Genomic DNA, 7,421 nt, shown 5'->3' with positions numbered 1-7,421 from the left:
TTTTAGTATATTCTTAACTTTATATAATCATCCCCAGAGCAAATCCATCACTGCAACAATAAACCCCATTAACTATAAGCAGTCATTCCCAATTCCCTTTTCCCCCAACCCCCTCACAACCACAACTGATCAACTTTCTGTCTGATTTGCCTATTTCTGATTTTCCTGTTTTGGATGTTTCATATAAATGGAATCATACAATATGTGGTCTTTTGTGTCTGACTTTTTTCACTTAACAGAATGTTAAAAGTCTGTCCATGTTGTAGCAGGTATCAATCAGTACTTCATTTCTTTTTATGGCTAAATAACATTTCATTGTATGGAACTATCACATTTTGTTTATCCATTTATTGTTTATGGACATTTAAGTTGTTGCCACTTTTTGGCTATTATGAATAATGCTGTTATGAACCTTCATGTACAACTTTTTGTGTAGAAATGTTATTTCTCCTAGGTAGATTCCTAGGAGTTGAATTGCTGGGTCATATGGTAACTCTATGTTTAACTTTTTGAGGAAACTGCCAGACTGTTTTCCACAGTGGCTGAACCATTGTATAATTCCATCAGCAATGTATAAGAGTTCCAATTTCTCCTCATCCCTACCAACACTTGTTATTTTCTTTTAAAAAAAAAAAAAAATTGTATCAATCCTAGCGGGCATGAAGTGATCTCTCACGTATATTTGATTTGCATTTCCCTAATGACTGATGATGTTCAACATCTTTTATGTGCTTCCTGGCCACTTGTATGTCTTCTTTAGAAAATTGTATATTCAAGTTATAAATTGGGTTGTGTTTTCATTGTTGAGTTTTAAAAGTTCTTTTTATATTCTGGACCTAGGCCCTTATCAGATATATGATTTGCAAATATTTCTCCCATTCCATGGGTTGTCTTTTCATTTTCTTTATAATGTCCATTGAAGCAGAAAAGTTTTTAATATTTATGAAGTCCAATTTGACTATTTTTTCCTTGGTTGCTTGTGCTTTTGGTGTTATATTTAACAAACCACTGCCTAATTCAAAGTCATGGAGATTTATATGCATGTTTTCTTCTAAGAGTTTTATACTTTTAGCTCTTACATTTAAGTCTTTAATCCACTTTGAGTTAATTTTTGAATATTCTTTTGCATGTGACTATTCAGTTGTCCCAGTACCATTTATTGAAAAGATTATTCTTTCCCCATTGAATAGTCTTGTCAAAAATCAGTTGACCATAGACATACGGGTTTTCCAGACTCTCAATTCTATACCATTGATCTAAATGCCTATCCTTACGTCAGGTCCACACTGTCTTCTTTTTTTTTTTTTTTTTTGAGGAAGCCTTTTATTTCAGGAAGAGATTAAAATTTCAAAGCGGTTTTCTGGTGGCATTTTCACTGATAAACCTGCATTTAAAGCAGAGCCTTAAAAAAATGCATGACATAGCAAGGACATACCACGTTAAAGCCTGCTGCCTAGAGTCTGAAAGCTCGCAGTCTTTTACAGACTGCCCTGGACAGTCTCCAAGACATGTTAAAACATCAACTTAAAAATGAAGCTGCAACTCTTTAAAGGAAGACAATTTCAAGAAGGCACTGTGACCTGTGTTTGACATGTAATAGGTGCTTTTGAAAATGTTTCTTGCATGGAATGGATTGGTTTCATCTCTATTCTAACTCTGAATGCTGAAATGACCTCTTCTTTGGAGCACTTTCTCATTCCGTTATCCTTTCTAAGAAAACCAATAGCTCCCTCATTCATACCATGTGTGTGTGCATTGTCTTTCCCCATTTTACAAGTAAGGAATCTGTGGCACACAGAGGGTAAGAAGCTTATAAAGGTCACAAAGCTAACAAGTGGCAGAACCAGATTCAAACCCAGGCAGTATTATCCCAAAGCCCACACTCTTAACCATTATGTTGCTTCTAGAAGAAAGAAAATAAGGAATGAAGGATGAGGTCCCATTAATACCAAAATGCAGAAAGGCTACTTGGAACAAATTCTCATTTGCGGAAAATAAACACACAAACCCTTCTGAGGCCCCTTGTTGTTGGCCTAGTTCTGTCAGGAGTGTTAGGAACACTCTGGGAACTCAAAGGGGATTTAGCTCCCTCCCCATGGAGGCTGCACAAGCCACTGTTGGGTGGCCAGCCATTTATGTCCCTGTGGTAGTGGTGACAAGCCAAGACTGATGCAAGTTTCTCTACTTCTAAAAAAAGACTCCAAAACTAGGGTTAATGGAATGTCTTTGGGGTGAACTTCATTAAAATCATCATCTACAAAACGGAAGTATTTGTCCTAAGTTATCCATGTAGGGCAAAATGATGAAAAAATAACTTCCATTATTTGAGTAGCAAGGAAAGTTTAAGTGATTCTACCAGGAGCTTTGAAAGACTTTTGTTTTCAAAGATGTTAAAATGTACAAAATGTTCGAAGGATACACTTTTGCAGCTAAACTTAGGGTCTTTAGGAACATTGTTTTCCTGTATTTCCTAATGATTACTAAAAATAAGTAGTGAGTGGGTTACATATAGGGCAGTGTCTCTCAACCTCAGCAATACTGACATTTTGGCCCTGATATCTCTTTGTTGTGGGGGATACTGCGTGAATTGTAGGATGTTTAGCAGGATCCCTGGTCTCTACCCACTCGATGCCAGCGAGATTCCCCCTCCCTTTCTCTGACAACCAAAAATATCTTCGGGCATCACCAAATATCCCTTGGGGCCAAAATCACTCCCAGTACAGAACTACTGGTCTAGGGAAAACCATTATAACTAATGGCACCTCTATGATTTTCTTAAGGTGTTGTACAGAATGCCACTTTTCTTTTTTATCATAGTGCTTCAAATACTTGGGTGTTATTAAAAATATAAGCAAAATATATTTCGTAACAGGATATGAATATGTCTGTGTCCTTGGAAGAGGGAAACAAGAAAACAGTTATCACAACATGTTGGTAAAAGTAAATTGGTAATACTACTACTATTACTGTTTCTGTTATGAGTGCCAAGTGTTGTGCTAAAATTAGCACTCATAGACTGGTAGCGTGGCCGAGCGGTCTAAGGTGCTGGATTAAGGCTCCAGTCTCTTCGGGGGCGTGGGTTCGAATCCCACCACTGCCACTTAAAATTAGCACTCATAATCTCATTGAATCATCACAACAGCCCTAAGAGGGAATCCAATCATCATGACTCTTTAATAGATGAGGAGACTGAGGTAGCTAGGTTAAGACCACACAAGTAGGATGTATAACACATCCAGAGTCTGCCCTCATCAAGCCAGTTCTGTTAACACTATTCTTCCTTTCAGCATGATCTTTGTCAGAACTCAAGCCTCAGACTATGTCTGTCTGTCGCAACCCAACACCAGCAACTTAAAGTCTCATGCTGCCTCCTCCAGAACCTTCCCTGATCCCTGCCTTCACCCTCTATCTCCTGTGTTCCTGTCATATCCTGTGCACATCTTTATTATTGCATGTACTTATCACATCATTTGTCTTTGTTTCTGTACCCTCGTAATTGGGAGAGCCTTGAGGGCAGGAGCCTATCTTATTTACCTCTGTCTCCAGCACCTTGCATAGAGGCAGGCATACAGCAGGAACCCAACAAATATGGGCTGTCTAGAATAAGCTTTGCAGTCAGAAGTGCTGAGAGGAACGTAATCACTTCTGTGTGGGGTGAGAAAGATGGGGAGGGAAAGTCCAGAGACTTAAGCAGAGAAAGGCAAACAGTCAAAATGAGGAAAAATAACTTATGCAAGATCATACGGTTGAAGGGCAAGGCAGGAAAGGGGCATAAAGCCAAAACCAAAACCTAGTCCCCTGTCCCCCAGCCCAATGCTTTGTTCTTTACATTATACAAACTTTGATCATGAAGTTAAAGGGTTTTTGATGGCATTGATATAAGTAAACAAATGAATTTGTGGGTTGACACATGACCAGCAATAAATTCATAAAAGACAAATATTGACATCTGAAGATTACATATCACTACGTTTAGCATGTAGAAAAGTCAACTAGGAGTTAGGAAAGCTTACATGCTCATTTAGGTTCCTTGGCAAATCAGTGAGACTCCAGACAAATCATTCTATTTCTCTGGGCTCTCATTTCTTCTGGTTGTAGCATTTTGCTAGTTTAAAATCATGTGATCAACTTCTATGCTTTTAAATGCCTGTCTTTACTTGAACATGCTCAGCTGGATGTGGAAAATCTATGGTTCTTTTTGGTTTCATAAGGATCATATCCCACAGCGATATGTAATGTGTATAGTTTATAGAATTATAGAATCCCAAAACTGTGAGAAGCCCGATAAATCTTATAATGAAAATTTCCAGCTAGTGCCTGCATTTCTTTTACAGAATCCCTGGCAGGTGTGCAGTGAGCCCCACTTCAGAACCCATGATGTAAAGAAGGGAGCTTTGTTTGAAGCAAGCTAGTGTAGTGTAGTGTGTGTGCGCGTGTGTGCATGTATGTGTGTGTGTCCTTTCTGCTTGGGGTGTGCCTACATGGCCATCTCACTTTCTAGAAGGATAATAACAGTTACTTTATCACACACTTTTTAAATGTCAGAGACTGTGTGCTAAATGCTTTACAGAGAATATCTTATTTAATCTGCATAAGAAACTTATGAGGCAAATACTATTATTACTTTTATTTTTCAGATAAGAAAACTAAGACTCAGAGAAGTTAGGTAACTTCCTAAAGACATGTGTCTACTAAGAGGTAAAGTCCCAAGGCTATTTCAGATTGAGCTGGGGCTATCAATAAGTAAATAAATGCTTATTGAATCCAACTAGTGATATCTCTATCTACCACCACTCCTTATTACCCTGCTACAGATGAGAGAGAAGTACAAAGTTTGTCTAAAATAGGAACAATATTGTATAAGAACTATACAATATTGGATTTAATTCAACTAAGGGATTGATTTTTTCACATTAGTGGTGCTTTCTCTTTGGCTACCAGGTTTCAGTTTCAAAAACACAAATGCTAAGAAGACATTAAAATATTTTGAAACATAATTCCACTAGATAGTATTTATGGATGCAATTGTATTTAAGTTAATATGTTATCAAGGCTACTATAAACAAAGCAATAAAATATAAGGCTGGATCAATATGTAAAGCAGAGTAATAATTTAGGCTGCCCTAAAGAGAAACTAGATAAGACATTTCTCTTGGAGGATTACCAGGTTTTTGTTTTTCTTCCTTTAAAACACAGTCTAAAATGAAGAAGCAATTTTTCTATTAATAAAAAATGAAACTCTGAGGCAGATGTAGCCAGAATCAGTCAATTAACTGGAGGTTGATATTCTCATTTATGTACTTGTATTTTAAATGAAGAAGGAGTTTGACCACCTCACTGGGTTAATCATTAAGAAGAAACTCTAAACAAACTTGTGAAGCAGGTAAAGTTTATTTTTAGGCATTCAACTGGCTTCTTTTTCGGCCTTCCCCTTCTCTTTTGGGGTCACTCTAGATACCCAGTAACCTTAGCCTGCCTCTCTCTTCCAGAAGGAGCAGCACTGATCTAGACCTTAACTTTAAGAGGCAAGTGTTAAAGAGCTAATTCCAACTGGTTGAAACAAAAAAATAAGAATAAGAAGGAATAGAATAATTTATTGGAGCGTGCAATAGTCAAATCTAGGTGTAGTCCTCACCTCAGGATCGAGACATTCAAATTACATAATTGGGAATCTGTCTATCTGCAGATCGCTGCTTTTTCCTATTTTTTGTCAACTTCATTCCAACAGAGGCTGTATGTGGTAGAGTAGAGCTGCTCCAAGCCTGCAACTTAGCGGCTTAGCTATTCCTGTTGAAAAACAAGGTAAGTTTCAGAGTCGTCCCACAAGGGTTAGGTTTAAGGCTCATTTGTGCCTGTCATGTGCCCTTCTCTGAACTAATGCTCTGACAGGCCAGGCCTGGCCATCTACAGAGTTAGGGATGGGATTAGTACTACCACAAACAAATGGACCAACATTAGAGAAAGGATAGTTTTCCAAAGAAAATTTTAGGTCCCAGTACCACATGTGGAGAGCAGATGCTTGAGAGGCAAAACAGTACCTACCTGCCATGGGGACATGACAGACGGTATATCAGGTACTCTGACAGGACGAACGTTGGTCATCAAAAGCATTATGGTATCCCTAAATGATCCCTCGCAGCTGACTGTTCCCAGTTCATATGTAAACCAGTCCTCTTAAATTTATAATACATTTAACATATGGATGATTTCAGCAAAACTGTGTCAATAAGCAAGACAGGAGGAATCTTCAGGTAGCAGCCTGTTCTGTGTACCCATCCATGACTCCTCTTTTAATTGAATTTTTTCAGAATGCCTCAAGGAAGATGAAAGTAAAAAATAAGCTGGTAATGGACAAGCACTTTTTAAATAAGCCCATTAATGTGGCACACTTGGGTGCTTAATTATTATTATGAATTAGATTTGCCTGAGAAATTCCAATTCCATACTACAGAAATACTTGTACAATGATGCAAAGATAAGGATATTCACTGCAGTGTGGCTTGCCATAGTGAAAAACTGGAAATAACTTAAATATTCATCAGTAAGGGAAAGGTTTAAAAAATAACATAGTAAAACAATTGTATACTATGCTGTAATTATTACCTGAAAATATTGGCATGAAAAGATGTCCAAAACATTTGATAAATAAAGTTGAAAAATACATGTAGTAAAATCCCCTTTTTGTTTTTAAAAAAACTGAATGTGTGTGTCTACATGCACGTATTCAGGCATAGAAAAAAGGGGCCTGAAACTATACGTACCAACTCTTAAAAAATAGTTGCATCTGCTAAAGGGATTGTGTGGGGGAGGGAGTTTTTACTTTCACTTTATGCGTTTCTGTCTTCTGTATGTTTACATTTTTACCATAAGTACATATTATTTTCTAGCACCTATTATTTTTAAGTTTTTTAAGACAGAAGGAATATCTAAAGTTATGTTTCATCCTCCTAATGCCACCTACAGAAAGATGACCATTTTTCTTGGATGCCCCCAATCTCCTCTCTGTAAAATCTTTCCCCATTTGTCATATCAATAACTCATATCTTCACCCCTCACTGCTCTCCATTTTCTCTATAGAATGAGCCCATCTAGGACATATAATTTTGTTAAGCATGATTTCCAATAAAAAAAACTAGTTTGTAATACAAATGTGGAATGTACTAATATAGCATCAAGCACAGAAGAGCCATTCAATAAATAACCTTTTTCTTTTTTCCAGCTTTTTTTTTTTTTTTACAATTTATCCCCTTACTAATTTCAGACAGAATTTGAACTGGGTCATAATAAGGACGAATTTAGATGATAGACAGACAGACATATCTCATTGAACAATTAGAAACCAATCACAGGATGCTCTTTTGGTCTGATGAACAGAAACACATGTGATGAAATCACAGAGGGGTAAAATAGAAAATGAAAAT

General features: G+C 37.1%; 1 non-coding gene across 1 annotated transcript; it reads left to right on the top strand.

Moving 5' to 3' along the window:
* Positions 1-3,018: 3,018 nt before the first annotated feature.
* TRNAL-AAG (transfer RNA leucine (anticodon AAG)) lies at positions 3,019-3,100 on the top strand. The gene has a single exon. It is a non-coding gene; the product is annotated as a tRNA-Leu (tRNA).
* The last annotated feature ends 4,321 nt before the right edge of the window (positions 3,101-7,421 follow it).

Source organism: Cynocephalus volans, chromosome 2, assembly GCF_027409185.1.
Source record: "Cynocephalus volans isolate mCynVol1 chromosome 2, mCynVol1.pri, whole genome shotgun sequence".
Taxonomy (NCBI): Eukaryota; Metazoa; Chordata; class Mammalia; order Dermoptera; family Cynocephalidae; genus Cynocephalus; species Cynocephalus volans.
Note: the sequence above shows the minus strand (reverse complement) of the source record. Positions and strands in the feature narration are given on the sequence as shown.